The sequence below is a fragment of the Mastomys coucha genome, unplaced genomic scaffold (assembly GCF_008632895.1).
Source record: "Mastomys coucha isolate ucsf_1 unplaced genomic scaffold, UCSF_Mcou_1 pScaffold16, whole genome shotgun sequence".
NCBI lineage: Eukaryota > Metazoa > Chordata > Mammalia > Rodentia > Muridae > Mastomys > Mastomys coucha.
In genome coordinates, this window is record NW_022196898.1 from 77,173,716 (window position 1) to 77,194,761 (window position 21,046).

Sequence of the window (21,046 nt, forward strand, 5' to 3'; positions counted from 1 at the left end):
CTGCGATTAGGAAGTCACTATATATAGATGTGGTAATCTTGGGCTTAGCTCTAGCACAGCCAGATGATCACAAGGTACCTTTTCCAGATGGTCCGCAGGACTAGAATCAGATGACCTCACTATGCTTACCCGAGTCTTAGTCCGGGCAAAGTATGATATAGAATCTTCATGAAAGGCATATCAAAGAGGACTGAGATCTGGAGGCACTGGTTCCGGCTATCTCAGGAGCAATAATTAAGAAGGGCACAGAGAAGGGACAACAGCAGATCTCTGATCCCTCCAGCCTATTTGAAAAAAGGAAAAAATGAAGAAGAAGAAGTGCCTTGCAATCATCTGGCTGAGCTGAAACGAAGCCAATGATGACCACATCTGTGTTTGCAGTACCAGGGCAACAGCTGGGAGACAGTCCTGCTTTAACCACTCCCACAGCCCAGCTAGGTCCATCTCACCATGGGATCCAGTTCTCATAATGCCTCTCAATAAACCAACTGGCATTCTCTCTCTCCAAAGCCATCTTCCTCTCTGTTGAACCATTTAAACACCCTGGTTCTGGCAGTATCTACTATAGGCAATAAAAACCACCTACAGAAGTTTCAACAGAGATAAGTGTTCACAGAAACCCTGAGACACCCCTTGCAGAGCTCAGCATGGCCCTGGAGGGGACAGAGTGACATGGTTCCTGCCCCTGGGACAGGGCCCTGCTGTGAGCACAAGGCTTGTTTGTCTAATAATATACAAATTTCATACATCCTCTCTAATAATGTCAATGACTCCATGATAATCTGAGATGGCACAAGTCCAGGAGTAGAAGGTGTGGCTATTGTCTCCAAAAAATGGTAAACACTGGGACCTTTCAGACAGCCCTTAAGGCTCTAAACACAAGAGTTCAAATACATATATAATATATATTTATTATAATATATATAATTATAATATATATAATTTCTCAACTACACAAAATATAAGGATGCAATATGAGTTCTGAGGTGCCCGAACCTAAAGGAACAAAGGCAGCTATGCTATCAGCCAGCTTGTCAGAAAGATACAAAGGCTGGCAGATTCCTGAGTTCAAAGTCAGCCTAGGACAGAGTGAGGTTAGGCCCAGGTGTGGTAGAAATGGTCATTTCAGGGCTGGGTTGTATCCAACTAGTTTATCTTGTGTGCTTAACAAAAGTAAAAAAAAAAAAAAAATGTATGCTTGCTGTCTCCTAAGAATCAAAGGGCTGTGGTCTCCAGGGATGTAGATTCATAAGATAATCAAAAGTTAGGGTTAGGGTTAGGGTTAGGGTTAGGGTTAGGGTTAGGGTTAGGGTTAGGGTTAGGGAGTAAACGACTGGATTGATATGTAAAATAAAAGACTGGATCTGTGTTCTGCAGGAAATGAGCTAGCCAGAGAACCTTTTTAGGATAAAAAGAGAATTGCTTGGAGAACAGGCAGACACAGACACAAATACACACACACACACACACACACACACACACACACACACACACACACACACTCACTTATTCACAAGCAAGCAGGACATGGACCGAGATCTCTTAGACTATCAAGCAAGCATGTTCGCTTCAGCAGCACATATACTAAAATTGGAGTGATACAGAGAAGATTAGCATGGCCTCTGCACAAGGATGACACACAAATTCGTGAAGCATTTCATATTTAAAAACAACAACAACAACAACAACAAAAGAATGGCAAGCAAGCAGAAGATAGAGAAACCTCCCGAGAGAAAGTAGAATATAGAGAGAAGCAGACTGGAAAGGCTCTATCAAGCAGAACACAGGTCATCAGCTTGGATCCACAGTTTGACTTCAAATCATTCTTTTTGCTGCTCCGAGACACACTTTCTCTCAGAACTCCTCTCCATGCCGAGACTGGTCCTTGGCAACCCTCGTCTTGGTTTGCTCTCTATGGCTGTAAGAAACACCACGACTGGGCTGGAGAGATGGCTCAGCGGGTAAGAGCACTGACTGCTCTTCCAAAGGTCCTGAGTTCAAATCCCAGCAACCACATGTGGCTCATAACCATCCGTAAGGAGATCTGATGCCCTCTTCTGGTGTGTCTGAAGACAGTTACAGTGTACTTACATATAATAATACACAAATCTAAAAAAAAGAAAAAGAAACACCACCAAAAGCAACTTGAGGAGGAAAGGATTTATACCTCTTTGCACATATAGGTAACAGTCCATTGTAGAGCGAAGCCCAGGCAGGAACTTGAAGGCAGGCACTGGAGCAGAGGTCTTATGTAACCCGGGCCCACCTGCCTGCTGTGCTCCTCTCCACAGCAGGCTGAGCCCTCCAACATTAAGAAAATGTTCCACAGACATTCCCACAGGCCGTCTGACAGCAATTCTTCAATAGAGGTTCCTTCTTCTGGAATGGCTTGAATTTATTATGTCAGAGTAAAGTACTTATCGGGAGTGGCAGCTAGATAGCTGCCACTGATAGCTATCAAATTTACACTTGTTTAAGGGATGTTGGAGGGAGGTAAATTTGTGTCCAGAACCAAGAAATTTGGGTCGCTACAGCCGGACCAGGTCAGTAGAGGTCTTTTCCCTCTCTCTGCCTCCAACTCTGCAATTTTTTCTGCGGGATTAAATCTCAGGCGGGCTCTCTCAAGAGGATGGAAGCAGGATCATTCTGCTTTATCGGCTCAGCGACTGAAGCAGGGAAGAGCCATTGCTTCTCAAAGGCGCCAGCAGAAAGCCCAAGATTAAGCATTAGCATTCTGGCTGAGATTGGATGCCCCATCTCCAAACCTGTACAAGTCACCAGAAGGACGGCAAATGTTAACTGGCCAAGCTCGGTCACAGAGCCAAGAAACAGTGTCAGTCCCCCAGTGAGAGTTGGACTGTGCTAGAGTCAAAAAGCAAAGCAATTTGCTGCGCTGCAAGAGTAGGGAGTGAGTGAACCCCAGCACAACATGCCCAGTCCAGAATCTGCCGGCCTCTTTGCTTTCCAGAGATGTTTAGTCTCCTGTCTCATACCTCGGTGGTTATGTTGGTGCTAACTGGTGAGCCTACAACAACGGTAACCCAGCCCTTAGATGGTGATGACTATGTGCTGTTTACATATTTCCACTCAGTGCCCCTCAGAACTCCATACAAAGGTGATATTACAATCCATTTCATAAAGAGACTGAAGCATTGGAAAGCAATTTGCCAAAGTCACATAGCTAGTAAGTGAGGGACGCAGAACCAAAAAACCAGTAAGCTTACTGCAAAATGCAAATGAATCACCACCTAGCTATCATGCCTTTAGCATCATTGCCTTTTGTTTTGGTCTCATACAATTAGACAGTTTAAACAAAGCATGACCTCTGTGGTAGTTTGAATAGGCATGACCCCACAAGACACAAGTGTTTGAACGCCTGGCCCATAGGGAGTGGCACTGTGAGATGTGGCTTTGTTGGAGGAAGTGTGTCACTGTGGGGGGGCGGGCTTTGAAGTCTCCTATGCTCAAACTAAGCCAGTGTGGTACGTACGTGGTGTCCTTTGCGGCCCATGGAACTCTTGGCTCCTTCAGCACCATGTCTGCCATGCTTCCTGCCATGACAAAAATGGACCATAAGAGCTGCTGTCGTCATGATGTCTCTTCATGGCAATAAAACCCTAACTGAGACCACCTCAAAAGTACCAGTGATGACTGAGAAAAATTCCCTCCCGGTTTACATATGTTAAGTGGGACTTGTTAAGAGGCCCGTGACTTGGACAAGGAGTATGTACTGGAGCCAACAGACCAACAGAGCCAAATCAGCAAGCAGCGGAGCTTTCGCGAATGACAGGAGGCTCAGCACCCAATTAGCCTGCAGCAGTGACACTGTCTCTGGGCTTAACTTGTGCTTTCTGTGAACACTGGCAGTGGGTGTCATTTCTGAGAAGTTTTTCAGAGCCTGACCTGCTTCTGGAATCTTTCTGATTCACCGGTCATTTTTATTTGGCTTTGTTTTGTTTTTCTTAATTTGCGGTAAGTGTATCTGACATTATTGCTCTAATAAATTTTCCCTTTTAACATCCAAAATCCAACTTAATCTCAAAGCTCAATGACTGTACTGAATAACAGTGGTTTGAGTTTCTGAAATATCGATGTTGATCTGTTTAAAAATAAACCTGATCAAAAACACCATGGAGAGCCGGGCGTTTGGTAAAGTGCTTACTATGCAAACATGAGGACTTAGTTCAAATCCCAAGCACTCAGTTAGACCTTGTTTGGAAAAATAAGGTAGAGAACAATAGAAGACACATAAATGATCTCTAGTTACCATACACATTACATATACATACATGTACATACACACACACACGCACATACACATGTGCAAGCATGCAAATGCACACATGCAGAAAGTATACGGAAACAGGCAATTCTGAAAAGAGACCTCCATGGTACAAGCATTTCTCAATGTATTCATAGGACACTTCCACAAACGTCGTCACACCTATGTGCCACCCCAGTTGTTATTTACCTGGTCTTTTATTTGGAGCCAGGGATTGAATTTAGGCCTCCAGCTGACCATGCTAAGCCTTCACTCTAACACTGATGTGTACCCGTTTCCTAGTGTTTTCATTTCTTATTGATTCAACTTTTATCTGACTCTGTAAGCATAAATTAACACTATCAATGGAGGAAGTGTATCCCTGTGGGGGCGGCCTTTGAAGTCTCCTGTGTTCAAGCTAAGCCAGTTTGGTACATGGTATCTGTGGAACTACTGTAACCATGTCTCACTGCGATTGTCCCTAAGCAGCCTTAGAAATAAGACACCTGACGGCCAGGTGGAGCGGGATCTACACACACGCACTCCTTGCACTTGAGTGGCAGAGGCAGAGGGAGCAGGGCTTCAAAGTCATTACCACCACCACAAAATGAACTCAGGGCCCCGTATCAAAACAAGTAAGCAGACAGACAGACAGACAGACAGACAGAATCACCTGGGAAATGTACATGAAGTACCAGCTCTTTGTCAGAGCGTGCAAAGCTGGAAAGACTGAGGGGGCAGAACTACTCAATCCCCCTGGATTAGGATTAAAACTGAGAGCATCTGCACGAAGAACAATTCTGCTCGAGCCTTTACAACTTTTAAAATATACCTGTTCTATGAGCCTACAGTTACATTGAGAATGTTCACTGTAATTTTATACGAAATGGCCAAAGAAACTGGGAAAGGATGGTCTGCTCACAGAATGGAGTCATCGAGCCACAAAAAAGGATTGGCTTGCTGGTACACAGAGCAGGGATCCACGGAGAAGGCAGTTGGAATGAGAGGAAACTTCCCTGCAAGTGTGGCGTTTTGAATGAAAGAGACCTCCATAGTCTCATAGGGAATGGCACTATTAGGAGGTGTGGCTTTGTAGGAGTGGGTGTGGCCTTGTGGGAGGAAATGTGTCACTGGGGTTGGGGGATTTTAAATGCTCAGGCCAGGCCAAGTGTCACTCTCTCTTCCTGCTTGCTGCCAATTGGATGTAGAACTCTCTGCTCCTTCTCCAGCACCATTTCTACTTGTGTGCTGCCATACTTCCTGCCATGTCAATAATAAACTAATCCTCTGCACTATGAGCAAGCCCCAGTTAAATGCTTCCATTTATAGCGTTGCCATGGTTGTGGTGTCCCTTCACAGCAATGGAAACCGTAATTAAGAGAGAAAGATCAGAAGAGTGGACAGGTTGAGACGGGGGTTAAGAGGGTGGCAAAGGAGCTTCCCGAGTGGATGATAAGAGTGGACATTTTAATAGGAGTTTAGGATGTATGGGGTATCTATCCATTTTATCAAACACAGTAGGGTTGTTTTTTTTTAAAGATTTATTTACTTATTATATGTCAGTACACTGTAGTTGTCTTCAGACGCACCAGAAGAGGGCATCAGATCTCATTACAGAGGGTTGTGAGCCACCATGTGGTGGGGATTTGAACTCAGGACCTCTGGAAGAGTAGTCAGTGCTCTTAACAGCTGAGCCATCTCTCCAGCCCAGCATTAAAATTATTAAACTGCTATTAGAAAACATAGGCTGGGAGTGGAGAGATGGTTCAACGGTTAAGAGCAATGACTACTCTTCCAAAGGTCCTGAGTTCAAATCCCAGCAACCACACGGTGGCTCACAACCCTCTGTAATGAGATCGGACTCCCTCTTCTGCCGTGTCTGAAGACAGCTACAGTGTACTTACCTATAACAACAATAAATAAATCTTTTAAAAAAAGAGAGAGAGGGGCTGGAGAGATGGCTCAATGGTTAAGAGCACGGACTGCTCTTTCAGAGGTCATGAGTTCAAATCCCAGCAACCACATGGTGGCTCACAACCATCTGTAATGAGATCTGATGCCCTCTTCTGGAGTGTCTGAAGATAGCTACAGTGTACTTAGATATAATAAATAAATAAATCTTTAAAAAAAAAGAGAGAGAGAGAGAAGAAAACACAGGCCAGGGAGATGGCTCAGAGCACTTGCTGTACAAGCAGAAGGACCTGAGTTCAATTCCCCAGAACTCATGTGAAAAACCAAGTGTGATCAAATAAACCTATAAGCCAGTGCTCCTGTAGGGGAGGAAGGAGATAGTAGGAATGTGGGTGTTTGTGTTGTTGGGGGTGGGGAAGATCCCTGGGACTTGCTAGTCAGCAGCTTAGTTCCAGTTTAGTGAAAGACCTTGTCTTAAAGAAATAAGGTGGCCCATGCTGCCTCTGAGGGCCATGTCTGGGTCCATGGTCCTGAAGAAGTGGGGGTCTATGTTGATGTCTGTGGCCCATGTTACCACCAAAAGCCATTTGGATATCCCTGTTCTGGGCTTCTGTCTGGGGCCACATTGATGTCCAAGGGCTATCCAAAGCTGGCCCTGGCCCTCCTCTGGGCAGTGCAGGAGAGCTGGCCCCAATGGTATGAGGAGTCAGAGAACTGTTCCCAAGCTTTCCTGCTGTAAAGGGGCAAGACAGGGGCCCAACCTGCAGCACTTGGGAGACTGGACCCTACAGCACATGTGGGCAGTACTAGAAACTTGACCTCAAAGCTATGAACAAACACAGGAGAGCTGGCCCTGCCCCTCTCCTGGGCAAAGCAGGTGAGTTGGCCCTGGTTGTGTGAGCACAGGAGAGCTGGCAAGCTGACCAGCTCAGCTACCATAGAGGCCAAGATCCAGGGCTCTGAGCTCACCCACCTCAACTGACATCTCCAGTCTGCCTCTCTTCTTGAGGGTAAGTGGGTGAGCTCAGAGCCCTGGATCTTGGCCTGGGTCGTAGCTGAGTTGGTCAAGGAGCCTGTGAAGGGGCTGGCCCTACAGAACCAAGCTACAGTATCTCTATAACACAGGGCAAGAAAAGGTTATCTGAGATGAGTCTCAGTGAGGATCGTGTATTGATAGTGTAGCAGAAGTCAGAGGCCTCAAAGCAGACCAATGGCTCATTGCAATGAACATTTGCAAATAAAGCTGTTTGCACAAAAGGGTATACTGTGTGAAACACCACAGCTTTCATGGAGAGATGGGTTTTGTTTGTTTGTTTTCTTTTGGGGGGAGCTTGCAAGAGTGGCAGATAGATATAAGGGGACAGGGGGATGAGTTGGCTTGTGGTGCATAATGTAAAATTCATGAAGAATCAATGAAAAGCAAAAAAAAAAATGACAGTTATTGAAAATGAAAAATTCTCAAGCTAAGGTGAAGACTAGGGAAATATCTTTGTGCTTTTAAAGTTGCCTCCCAAGGAAACAGAGTAAATCTCTGCGGTTACTCCAAGGATGAATTACAGATAGCTAAAAAGAAGAGGGGAAAGCACAGAGAGGCATTGCCAAGAATATTAAAGTAAGGATATCATTGGGTTTCTTTGTGTATCACCGGCAAAACTGAAAAGCCCTCGTGAAGCCGTGTGATGAATAGACTCACCACAAGCATGGCATGGATCCCGTGTAGTTCAGCCCTCCAGATGCTCGTGGCTCCCTGGGATGCTTCCACTTCTTTATGGGCTTCGAAAGCTGAGTCCTGAAGTGGTCCTATGTGAGCATCGTTTTGGCCCGATGAGTCTCTGGGAGTCCTCCGATTTTCTTTGCTTCCAGATTCCTATCAGCTGTGGTTCTGACACTTAACTGACAAAGTGAAGATGTGGAAACAGGCTACGTTTCTGATTAAATGAAGGTACCGGAACTCTGAATTATGGAAGACCTCTTGCAAACCTCAGAAGGGGCTCATTCGATTTCCTAGGACTCGAGTTTTTAAAAAGTCAATGCACACTAGGCCCTACTCCAAAGATCCAAAGCTGAAATAAATTATGATGGGATCTCTTCTAAGCCCCACAAGCTAGAATCATTTCTTTATTTCCCCCAAGACACATGCAAGAGGACATTCTTACAGCCCAGCCTTATCCATCTCTGTCATCTCCTCTGTGCTGCTCACTCCTTCAAGTGCCTCATCCTTAAAGACTGCCCATGTACTTAGAGGTAAAGGACCACTGGGGCCAGTTAGAAAGAGAAGGCATTGAGATGGGCAAGCGAAATTAAAATGCCACCATCCATCCCAGTGCCCCATACTGAGGATGCAGGCATCCTCCTTGGGATGCACAGGTTAGCAGAGAGAGAGACAGAGAGAGAGAGAGAGAGAGAGAGAGAGAGAGAGAGAGAGAGAGAGAGAGAGAGAGAGAGAGAGAGAGGAGGCTTTAGTTCTGAATGACAATGTGCTCTTGTAGGTGTCAGTCCCCACTTGGATCTCAGACTCACAGACCTCAGCAATGGTTATCCTCGCCCACCCAGAGGAGTGAATCGAAAAAGACAATTTGGCCAGCTGCAAATTTCATGTAAATGAAAGCTGGGTTGCCTTGACTATAGGCAAGATATAAGAACTTTTAAAAATACAGTATTTGCGGCCAACTATATGAGTGTGTCTGTCCTTTGTTGTCTCTCTGAGATGGCAGAAGAACAGAATATAAACTATGAAAAACCTGGTAAGATGGCTCAGCAGGTAAGAGCACTGACTGCTCTTCCGAAATCCTGAGTTCAAATTCCAGCAACCACATCATGGCTTACAACCGCCCATAATGAGATCTGACACCCTCTTTTGGTGTGTTTGAAGACAGCTCCAGTGTACTTATGTATGATAATAAATAAATCTTTGGGCCAGAGCGAGCAAGGACTGAGCGAGCGGGGTTGACCAGAGCAAGCAGAGGTCATAAATTCAATTCCCTACAACCAGATGAAGGCTCACAACTATTTGTACAGCTACAGTGTACTCATATACATAATATAAAATAAATCTTGAAAAAATATTATGAAGAACAGATCACCATTAAAAAGAAAAAGAAAAAAAATCCTATCGTATTTGGCTTACTTGTGCATTAGAAACATGTTTAACTTCCTATGTAGGCATGGCTTAACATGAGTTAAGAGAGCCAGCTGTGTGGTTAAATCACAGGCTTTTGGGTGAAATCTGGTTTAAAAGGCCATTTCTACACAGATGAGCTGGAAGTTTTTTTGCTTTTTCTTTTTAAAGGTTGATTTATTTTATGTATATGAGTACACACACCATTGCTCTCTTCGGACAACCAGAAGAGGGCATCAGATCCCATTGCAGATGGTTGTGAGCCACCATGTGGTTTCTGGGAATAGAACTCAAGACCTCTGGAAGAACAGCAGGTGCTCTTAACCGCTGAGCCATCTCTCCAGCCCCCGAGCCGGAAGTTTTAATGAATCCTGTTGGATGCACGTTTTGGTATTTTCAGCTACCAAGTAGACCCACGACTCCGGAGGAAAGAGCCAATCAAGGTGGCCCGGCTTGTTTGACTCATATCTGACTGTTCATCTGCCAGAAGCTAATCAGATAAAATAATTCTGTGATCCAGGGTGAGCAGAACCAGACCAAGAAGATAACATACCCTCTCCTAAGAACTGGGAATCTGGGAGTTTAAGAAATTTGAACAGTTACACCTAAAGTGTGGCTTGTGGACTGGCAGCATCTGTGACAGCTGCGAATGTAGTAAGAAGGTTGGTCCAGTCTCCTGGACTCACTGGGCCGGTATCTGAAATGATCCCTAGGTGATTTTGTGAACATTGTGGTTAGATCCGGAGGATGAATGCAGTGGGAGGTGGAATTTGCAATGACAGGTTGTACTGGGTTGGTTTCAAGGTACACTAAACACAGGCAAGCCGAGGTTTAAAAAGAGACTAAGTTCATGGAATTTGCGCAAGAGTGGAGGACATTAGAGTGGAACTGGAGATAGGATCAGAGACAGGAAGTCCTCAGAGAAGAGTCTGGGGGAGCAGGTCCAGTGCCACAGGCTCTTCCTCCATGTCTACAGGCTCCTCCCCTATGCCCACAGGCTCCTCCCACTTGTCCACAGGCTCCTCCCCCATGTAGGAGTATTTTAGTTCACCTCTTGGATTAGATGCCCAGTGAGCTATGACAACTTTACAGTGTAATTCTTTGAGAGAGCTAGATCTAATGGATTTTGGTGCTGATCTCTCCACTTTATTGTCATCGTTTGTTCATTTGCTTTTCGAGACAGGTTTTCTTGGTGTAGCCCTGACAGTCTTCGAGTTGGCTGGCTTTGAACTCAGAGATCCACCTGCCTCTGCCTCCCAAGTGAGGTGATTAATGGCATTCACCATCATGCCCAGCTGCTAATCTCTATTTTATTTTATTTTATTTTATTTTTGGTTTTTCGAGGCAGGGTTTCTCTGTATAGCTCTGGATGTCCTGGAACTCACTCTGTAGACCAGGCTGGCCTCGAACTCAGAAATCCACCTGCCTCTGCCTCCCAAGTGCTGGGATTAAAGGTGTGCGCCATCACCACCCAGCTTAATCTCTATTTTAATATAAAAGAGGAATGCAAGTCTTAGTCTAGGATTTGGGCCATCTTTGGAGTTTAGTGCTCAGCTTGGTCATCTCAGTTTAAAAACGATGTTGCTGGCTGGGTGGTGGTGGCGCATGCCTTTAATCCCAGCACTTGGGAGGCAGAGGCAGGCCAGCCCGGTCTACAGAGTGAGTTCCAGGACAGCCAGGGCTACACAGAGAAACTCTGTCTCGGAAAAACAAACAAACAAACAAACAAAACCGATGTTGCTATATTGGGGCCAGTCCTCCAAAGAACAGCCACCATCATAGCCTGACATTGTGTGAATGGCCTGAAAACATCATCAAAAGAGTACTTCAAAGGAGAAGATTTTGAGATACCATGTCCTGAACTAGGCAAAGCTATTTTAGAGATCCTATAACCCTATGCTAGCTCTGATGGTTGATCTGTAACAGACGCTTCCTAACAAATGCAACTAACTGCTTTACAACTGCTTTCAAAACACCACACTGTGGAAATCAGTTTTCTCCAGTGTCAACACTCCAGGCCAGGCCCACTACCCAGCAGTAGTTAGACAACACAAAATGGACTCCATTCTTTTTCTGTGCTATTTATTTTGTTTTGTTATTTATCTTCCTTATTGTTTGTTGGTTGGTTTGTTGGTTGAGTTTTTTGTTCATTTTTGTTTTGTTTTGATTTTCATTTTTGGAGCTTTTATTTTTATTTTTGTCTTTTTAGAGAGATATATAGAAGATAAGCATGATGTTGGATGGGTTGGGAGGATCTGGGAGGGGTTGGGGGAGGAGGAGAACATGATCAAAATATATTGTTTGAAAAATTTTAATGAAAAAAAATCAATTTAGCTTAAAAACAACAACAACAACCCACATTTCCTGCATCTGCTACAAATAAGTTAGAAGGGGAAGCCTTTGGGACAGGCTACTTTTTTCACCAATTGTACCAACTTGAAGGTCAAGATCTTGACGATTCTCTCTTCTGATCATGAGTAATTGCCAAAGGCCACATTTCTGCATTCATCTTATTTTTCCGAGAGTTATGCCAAGTTTTATGACAGTTTTTTTGATCAAGAAAAATGGCAACGCCTTTATGAAAATGAAATGCCTTGTGGGTGCCACAAGACACATTAAAAGAAACTTGGGCTTTGGGATGAAGAAGAAAGTCCTCAGTTTGGTAGAGGATGCTGAACTATAACATTGGAGTACCTTGAAGCCAGGCGGCTTCTCTTCCCCGCCACTTGTGAGTTAGAGTATTTTTAAAATTCTAATTCCTTAAAAATTTACTTCTGTTCATTGTGTCAGAATGTAAGCAGTAGACAGTATTTGTTGTCATTTCCAGTTCAGGACAAACAGATGTCCTTCTGTTTAGATGCACTGCTTCACAGTGTTAATTCCACCAGTAAAGAAGGAGACCATCAACACATTTTTTGAGCCAAATTTGAAGAAAACTTTAATTAAATACTGACCAGGATGATTGACTCTGGGCAGATCCATTCTCGAGTTCCCAGAAAAATGGCGATGAGTCATATTTTGTAGATGCTTATTAAAGGCAAACCCACAAGGCCCCTGAATTTTCCATCTGATCCAATCAGGAGAAAGCATATTCCTGACGTATTTCCTGTCTATGTACCGCCCACCTCCACAGGATGAAGCCCGTCCGGTGCAGTTGGGCCAAACAAACTTGTTTAGGGAGAAACATGTGGCTAGTTATCTCCTATGAACAATAGCCTCCCGCATCTCAGGAGTATCATCCGTCCTTGGGCAAGGGCCTTACAGGTTAGAGACATCTTTTGTATTTAAATAGTAATTAAGACCTAAAACACTACTTTGGCTCTCACGGTAGTGAACACAGACCAGCCTACACGAGCATTTGCAAAACAGCATTACAACTGAAATGAAGGGGGGTGCAGGGTCCACATCAACCAGATTGGAGCGCAGAGGAGGGGAGCAAGTCAAAGCAGAAGAGTGTGCGTGCTCCCTCTCCGCGTTCTTCAGTACTTCATCTTCTGTACCTCGTTTGTATTTCCTAATGAAATAATTTCTTGTGAGATTCCCAAAGCCCGGTTTGAATGTTACCCTTGTCTCCTAAGCCCTTCCTGGCTCCTCTTCCTCAGACCTCCCATGGTCTCACTGGCTTTTTTATCCCGCTCTGTAACTGAAGTGGTCGAGGGTGTGGCAAACCGTATTTCATCCCTGGCTCTGTACAGACTCGGCTAACTGCAGGGGAAATTTCCTGCTTAGAGAAGCCCGTTATAATCCAGCCTTCTGTGCTCCATGGTCGGGGGCATCACTGGCTCCGCAAACCCGGCCCTGGAGAATGTCAGGAATGTGAGCTATTCTGCTTGAGAGTCTCAATGTGCTCAATAGAATTCAAGAACAATTTCTTGGGTGTTCCTTTTGAAATTGAAAAAAAAAATAGAGAAGACAGTAAATATCCATAGTTCTCTACAGAGGAATAATATCACCCACGCATCTACCTTCTGAGGATCAGAAGGCTGAGTCTTGGTCACATAGTATCCTTTATCTTATGATAGGATAGAATCATAGGATAGGATCATAGGATACCTAAGATCCTATCCTATCCTAAGATAAAGCTACCTTACCAACGACCCTTTTCCATTTCATTACACTTTTATCACTGACACCTGCATCCATAAATGATGTGTGTGTGTGTGTGTGTGTGTGTGTGTGTGTGTGTGCCATCCACCATTATTATGCTTGAGACCAGGATGTCTCATTGGCTTGGAACTGGCCAAGTAGGCTTTGCATAAAATACATTGTATGAGCCGGGGGCAGTGGTGGCACACGCCTTTAATCCCAGCACTTGGGAGGCAGAGGCAGGCGGATTTCTGAGTTCGAGGCCAGCCTGGTCTACAGAGTAAATTCCAGGACAGCTAGGGCTATACAAAGAAACCCTGTCTTGAAAAACAAAACAAAACAAAAACCCCAAAAAACAATAATACATTGTATGAAAACAATGTATTTGGACCATATCCCAACTCCTTCCCTTAACTCCTCCCCATATACTTTCCCTTCCTCCCCCTCCCACCTCGTTTCATGTTCTCTCCCTCTCTTCTGTGGTTGCCTGCATAAAACCTATACAAGATCAAGTTAACGTTCTAACATGGATTTCCAGAAAGGTGTTCACGAACCATTACCCCTGAAAGGCTTCTAGAGAATAAAGAGTTAGTTTTGCTAAGTGTATATCTCCTGGTAGGTCAACTACACTCTGCAAGTATAAGTATGTATATATGGATAAGCATAAACTGAAATCAATAGAGTATTGTATTTTTTTAAAAAAAGGTCTTATAGGGCTTGTTAAACCTGGGTTCTGGGGATCAAACTTAAGTCCTCATGCTTGCAAAGCATGTACTTTACTGAATGAGTTATCTCCTCAGTCATATAAACAATATATTATTTAAATTTCTTTGCTTACGAAATTTATATGAGGGGTCTGGAGAGATGGCTCAATGCTTGAGAACACTCGTTGTTTTCTAGACCCAGGTTTGATTCTCAGCATCCACATAATGGCTCACAAGTGCCTGTAACTCCAGCCTCAGGGAACCCAGTTCCCTCTTCTCATGTCTGCAGGCACCAGGCATGCATGTAGTGTACAGACAAACATGCAGGTGAGACACATAAATAATTAAAATATATACATATATGTAAAATTTGCTTCATACCTTTTGTTTTAGCTAGGGTTTTACTGCTGTGAAGAGACACCACGACCAGGGCAACTCTTATAAAAACATTTAATTGGGGCTGGCTTACAGGTTCAGAGGTTCAGCCCATTATCATCAAGGTGAGATCGTGGCAGCATCTAAGCAGACATGGTGCAGGAGGAGTTGAGCGTACTACATCTTCATCTGAAGGTTGCTAGCAGAATTCTCACTTCCAGGCAGCTAGGATGAGGGTCTTACGGCCCATACCCACAATGCCACGCCTACTCCAAAAAAGGCCACACCTCCTAATAGTGTCACTCCCTGGGCCAAGCCTATACAAACCATCACACCTTATTTCCCCAATTAACCCATGTAATGGCTTAAGTGGGAATGGCCCCCATAGGCTCATATAGTTTAGTACTTGGTCTTCAGTTGGAGAAACTGTTTGGGAAGGATTAGGAGGTGTGGTCTTGTTGGAGGCAGTGTGTCACTTGGGACAAGTTCTGAGGTTTCAGAAGCATAAACCATTCCCAGTCAGTTTTCTCCGTCTCGGGGTTGTTGTCTCAAGATATGAGCTCTCAGCTCCTGCCCAAGTACCATGCCTGCCTCCTGCCATGCTCCTCACCTTGACGGTCATGGACCCTCTTTGAAACTGTGAGCTCCCACACTAAACACTTTCTTTCATAAGTTGCTTGGGTCATGGTGTTTTATCATAGCAATAGAAAAATAACTAAGACAACCAAAAGCAAACACTCCTTTGCACTTGTACAGCTATAATTTACCTATTTTAACCACCTTTCAGTATTCCATAATAAAACATCACAATTTTACATTCATGTGACTGCGGGTATTTTAGTGGCTTCTAGTCTTTTGCCATTAAGAACTCTTTCTTGGCCAGGGTGGTGGCACAGGCCTTTAATCTCAGCACTTGGGAGGCAGAGGCAGGTGGATTTCTGAGTTCAAGGTCAGCCTCGTCTACAGAGTGAGTTCCAGGACAGCCAAGGCTACACAGAGAAACCCTGTCTCGAAAAAACAAAAAACAAAACAAGCAGACAAAAAACAAACAAACAAAAACCTCTTTAGCACCCTGAGAAATACAAGCTGAGTGAATTTCTCCTCCAATAGATCTAAGAATAGAATTTCCAAACTGCAGACTCTCAGTGTTTAGTTGCACTAAATCATGCCAAAATGATTGTAGCAATTAACACTCCCATTAGCAGTGTGTGAAAGCATCGATCATTCTACATTCTTGATGAAAATTGGATTTGTGTCACTAAAATTGTCTGCCAATGGCTGGCTGTGAAATAGCATCATTTTTGTGGCTCTTCTTTTTCACTGACTACCAGGATGACTGATCATTCTCTCTCTCTCTCTCTCTCTCTCTCTCTCTCTCTCTCTCTCTCTCTGCTTGTGGTTTGTGTTTCCTCTTCCACTTATTTTTCCATTCCATTGTTTCTTGTTGACTACATGTAGTGGTTACGTAGATGTGTATGCTCTGGTGTTGGTCAAATATATTGAAATTTCATTTAAAAGCCTGCATCTTATATTTTCCATCCTTATGGCACTCCTTAGACAAACAGCTACTAACTTCAATGACATGTTGCTATATTGCAATTCTGAGTCTTGATTAAGAAACCATTCTTTGCCAGGCGGTGGTGGCATCTGCCTTTAATCCCAGCACTTGGGAGGCAGAGACAGGTGGATTTCTGAGTTCGAGGCCAGCCTGGTCTACAGAGTGAATTCCAGGACAGCTATACAGAGAAACACCATCTTGAAAAAAACAAAAACAAAACAAACAAACAAAGAGTTGCCTTGGTCATGATGTCTACTCATAGCAATGCAAACCCTAACTAAAACAGTGAAGGTATTCTTATTTCTAATTCTTCCGATTTTTCTAGATAGTCTTTACTTTTCTTTTTTGTTTTTTTTTTCAAGACAGGGCTTCTCTGTGTAGTCCTGGCTGTCTTGGAACTCACTCTGTAGACCAGGCTGGCCTCGAAATCAGAAATCTGCCTGCCTCTGCCTCCCAAGTGCTGGGATTAAAGGCATGTGCCACCACTGCCTGGCTAGATTACTTAACCTTCTGAGCAATACTTCGATGAATATGGAATTCAATGGAGTAAATATGCCACTCTATGGAATTCAATGGAGTAAATATGCCACTCTATGGATTTCAATGGAGTAAATACGCTACTCTAGGGGCTGCAAGATGGCTCAGCAGGTAAGAGCACTGACTGCTCTTCTGAAGGTCCTGAGTTCAGATCCCAGCAACCACATGGTGGCTCACAACCACCCATAATGAGATCTGACACCCTCTTCTGGTGTGTCTGAAGACAGCTACAGTGAATTACACCGGAGTGACCAGGGCCAGAGCGAGTGGGGCTGGAGGGAGCCAGCCAGCAGAGGTCCTGAGTTCAATTCCCAGCAGCCACACACAAGACGGCTCATGACCATCTGTACAGCTACAGTGTACTCATACACATAAAATAAATAAATCTTTAAAAAAAAAAAAACGCTACTCTAGTTCCAGTTTTCATTATTGTTGTATGTGTAAGGGGGAGAGCAAGCACATACATGTGCCACAGCATGTATGCGGTGGGCAGAGGACAATTTTGGGGAGCTAGTTCTATTTCACCATGTTGGTCCTGGGGATCTAGCTCTGGTGGTCTGCCTTGTCAGAGGAGGTTGGGAAGAAATCCTGTAAAACAGACTTTAACAGCTGAGCCATCGTGACTAGCGAGATTCAGTGACTGTGTTACTACTTGTGAATTATTTTGTACTTTTTTTTGCAGACTACTCTATCATTAGGAAATAATTTTATTTTTAATGTTTATGTATTTTAAGCATCTGGTCTTACGACTTTAGAACATTACTGTGCTGTCAGAATACTATTTAAGGGGTTAGGGATTTAGCTCAGTGGTAGAGCGCTTGCCTAGCAAGCGCAAGGCCCTGGGTTCGGTCCTCAGCTCTGGAAAAAAAAAAAAAAAAAAAAAAAAAAAACAAGACAAAGTAACAGAATACAATTTAAAATACTTAACACAATGTGTGAATAGAAATGACAGTGGAAAGAGGAGGGTACAAAGGGGCCAGGATGTCGGCTGTTGAGATGTGTGTCGGCTGTTGAGATGTTTTGTATATGACAGGGAAAGCAAACCCCTGAAATCTCAACAATATGGCTGCCTAAACAAGACCTGAGTGATACGATCGATTGGTTGGTATGTCAACAGGAATAGGGAAATCTCAAATACTAAATGAATGGCACATCCCTGACTCGGTCCTGATCTAAGCGGGGGGAGGGGGGGTTTGGGGGGGTGCCTTCAGCGCTCTAGGCACATCCCTATCTTGGTCCTGATTTAAGGGGACTGCCTTCAGCGTTCTAGGCACATCCCTGTCTCAGTCCTGATCTAAGGGGAGCGCCTTCAGCGTTCTAGTGTTAGGTAAAATGTTTGCTGTAGGTTTTGGATGATTTCCTTCGTTGCATTAGAGAAATTCACTTTTCCTATTTTACTCAGAAGTTTTGTCATGTGTTACCTTCCCTCTTCACTTCAGTCATCGGTAGCCTCTCCTTGGGGGCTAACACCTGGGAGCTAAGACAGATGCTGTCTGTTGACTGTTTGTTTGTCTTTGAGGAAGCTGCTTGAGCTCGCCCACGCCTGAGTACACCAGCCAGCTGCCTGAAGATCTTCTGAACCTGGGGACTTTGGCACCTGAACTTTCTTTGTAGTGTAAGTAATCTAGAGACTTGTTTTCAGTTTCTCCTATGACTATAAAAACCCTGGTTTATTCTCAGTAAAGTGGAGCCTTGATTGGGACGCAACTTGGCTTCGTGTTTTCTCTTTGCATTTGAAATCCTCTATTTCAGGTCCTTTATTCCTGAGGTGAACCCCGTTCGTGAAACTGCGGGCAGTTTCAGTCATGAGTGCATGTTTCTAAAAATACCTTCTGTCTACATCATAGTTTCTTTTGTGCTGTAATATAATTGAATAATTTACATGCTACTTTGAAACATTCAATGGATGTTTCATTATTACATAGCTGACATTTGGTCATGAAATGCTCTTAAAACTCACTGCCTGATTCATTGCTAATCTTTTGCGTAGACCTTTGTAATTGAGTTTGGCTTTTAATCACCCTTTTCGGTTCCGTACTAGTCCACTGAAGAAATAAAGGTTAAAACAAGGTGAGGGGTACTTCCCCTTTTCTATTGCAGGATATAAGATACCTGCATCTTGAATATCTGGTGGCATATGCTTGTTGTATCAGCCAGGGTTCCCACAGGAAGCAAATCGCAGGCTATTATATAATAGGTAATTTATTACAGCAATGACATTCTGTATAATTGCAGAAGGCATTAGGAAAGTCAGGTCTGGCAGGAGGAAAGCATAACTATTTCTCAGGACTTGTGAGGCAGGCAACGGGAAACATGGGCAAGCAAGAGCTGTAAAACCATGGGGCCAGCCCCCACCCCCAGTGGTAGCCTGTAGCAGAGTAGGTTTGAGGGAGGCTGATGCATCTGGGCGTGGTGGCGGGCCTGAGCTCACTGGTTCTCATAGGATCAGTAGAAGGAGAGGTAATCAGGCAAAGGACATGAGGGTGCTCACTAGATGCAGCACTCAGGAGAGCGGGCTGAACCTAGCCTGGGCAGCACATTAGAGCTGGCCCTAGTTGTGAAGGTGTAGAAGGGCTAGCCTCATGGGCATGAGAGAGAGCTGGCCCCGTGTCTGGGCAAAGTGAGAGAGTCTACCCTTGTGGTATAGGCACAGGAGAGCTGGTGGGCTGGCCATCTTAGCTTCCTCCCACACCCAGGGCCGGAGCTCTGACTCGGCTCACCTAAATATCCATCTCATCTATGAACTGCTGGAGTGTGGAATGGGGCCCAGCATGTAGATCCAGAACTACAGGACCTCCGTGACACAAGGCAACTGCAAAATATCTGAGAGGCATGTCAGTTAGGATCCAGGATTGACAGTGTAGCAGAAGCCAGAGGCCTTGAACCAGACCCATGACTCATGTCAGTGAACATTTGCAAGTTAACCTGTTTGGGCAATATATACTTCATAACACACTGCAGCTTCCACAGTGAGATTTTTATTTTTTTCTTATTGATTGATTGATTGATTGATTGATTGATTGATGGAGGTTGCAAGGGCAGAGGGCAGATACAAAGGGGTGGGGAGATGAGTGGGATTGGGGTGCATGATGGGAAATTCACCAAGAATAAACGAAAAATTGAAAGGTCATTGAGGGTGATCGACAGCCTGGCAGCAGTCACTGTGAGGTAGAGTGGGAGGAGCAACTGTGCCTGGGCCTGCGCTTGTGTCCTTGTCAGTGGCCAGCTGTGGCCAGCTGTGGCCAGCTGTGGCCAGCTGTGGCCAGCTGTGGCCAGAGCATATAGGATGAGAGCTCCCCCCTGACCCTGTACAGCACGACTGGAGTAGGAAGCCTGCTGTTTTCCTGGTTGCCAGCATAGGGCGTCTAGCTGTAAACACCCTGGCAGCATTCTAACAGGAAGAGTACAGCTCCAGGCATGCCTGGACCCAAGAGCTTAGAAGAAGAATCCAACCCTCAGGTGTGTATGGGAAGGGTTCTTATATACTACACTTGGTGGTGCTAGCACTTCTCAATGACCATACAATGAGCATATACTCATGTGAAAAGGGCAGAGCGTTCCTTTCACATGGAGTAGGTGACAGCAGAGACTCTGCCATCGGGTACTGTGTACATCAAGACCAGGAGAGTTAGAAAAGTAAATGTGGTCTCGAAAAGATACAAATCAAATACCTTAGATGAAAATGCTTTTAAATGTGTATTTTCAAACGCATGAGCACATGTCTCTTAGAAACCCGAAGACGGAAGAAGAGAAGGCTCATCTCTAGGATGACACACTGACCTAAAGAACACAGCAGACTAGAGGCTGCCGAATAAACATTCGCAAGGGTTCCTCTTTCTAAGGTTTCCTCGCTAGTGCAAAGCTCAAAGGAAGTGAGGATTTTCTGGCTCAAACACAGTGATGTATTTCGAGGGACCGTGGGCTTATATTCCATTGGCTATCTTGAGATTCTAGAGAGGTGTGTTCAGTGTACCAAATGGAAGCCAATTAGTCAAGGCTTCAGAAAGGCTGGCTTATTTTTCTGGGGTCAGTTCATTTATTCAAAATAAGAGACAGGTCTTATGAACTTGCAGGCTATCCATTGTGAACTGAAGCAAAACTAAATTCAGAAAAAAAAAAAAAAGCCAGAAGAAAGTGTCACTGAAGAATTAACTAACGTCCTCAACCTGCAGCCATCCTGCCCACACTGGTTTCTATATCATCTCCACTTTGAAACCACGGGTGCTCATGCCTTTTGATTCTGACTACATCACCCAAATCCAAAGACTTGAGGATAAACCACGGGAGGAGTTAAGGCCTGGCCTGCACAGCCTAAAGCCTGGGACTGTCCGTGACACAGTATGGACACCGTATCCTCTGTGTTAGCCATGTGCTTGGCTCTAAGGAAAATGCACCATTAGAATCCGGGTTAGGTCAATCTTCTTTACGGTGACAGGCTTAGTGAATTACTTTGGTCTGGCTCAAACTATAACAAACGTCATCAAATTACAATAAAG

At 44.4% G+C, this 21,046-nt stretch overlaps 1 non-coding gene across 1 annotated transcript; it reads left to right on the forward strand.

The window, feature by feature from the left end:
• The first annotated feature begins 1,562 nt into the window (after positions 1 to 1,562).
• Positions 1,563 to 1,667, forward strand: LOC116094492. Its single transcript, XR_004120148.1, has one exon. It is a non-coding gene; the product is annotated as a U6 spliceosomal RNA (small nuclear RNA).
• The last annotated feature ends 19,379 nt before the right edge of the window (positions 1,668 to 21,046 follow it).